The following is a 628-nucleotide window of genomic DNA, read 5'->3' on the forward strand; positions in this document are numbered from 1 at the left end:
GTCACACCAATATTCAAGAAAGAAAATGAGTAACCAATTGAATTACAGACCCATATCAATGACCTCAATTTGCAGAAGAATTTTGGAGCATATACTGTACTCGAACATTATGAATCACCTTGAAGAAAATGACTTATTGATACATAACCAACACGGATTCAGAAAATATAGTTTTTTGTGCAACACAGCTAGCTCTTATTCCCATGAAGTAATTAGTTCTGTCAACAAGGGATCTCAGATAGATTCCATATTCCTAGATTCCCAGAAGGCTTTTAATGCAGTTCCTCACAAACGACTATTGATCAAATTGTGCGCATATGTAGTATCGTCTCTGATGTGTGACTGGATTCGTAATTTCCTCTCGGAGAAGTCACAGTTCGTAGTGACAGACGGTAAATCATCGAGTAGAACAGAAGTGATATCTGGCGTTCCGGAAGGTAGTGTCATAGGCCCTCTGCTGTTACTGATTTACATAAATGATCTAGGTGATAATCTGAGCAGCCCCCTTAGATTGTTTGCAGATGACGCTCTAATTTACCGTCTAGTAAAATCATCACGCGATCAATTCCAATTACAAAATGATCTAGAGAGAATTTCTGTATGGTGTGAAAAGTGGCAATTGGCACTA

The sequence above is a fragment of the Schistocerca piceifrons genome, chromosome 5, assembly GCF_021461385.2.
Source record: "Schistocerca piceifrons isolate TAMUIC-IGC-003096 chromosome 5, iqSchPice1.1, whole genome shotgun sequence".
Taxonomy (NCBI): Eukaryota; Metazoa; Arthropoda; class Insecta; order Orthoptera; family Acrididae; genus Schistocerca; species Schistocerca piceifrons.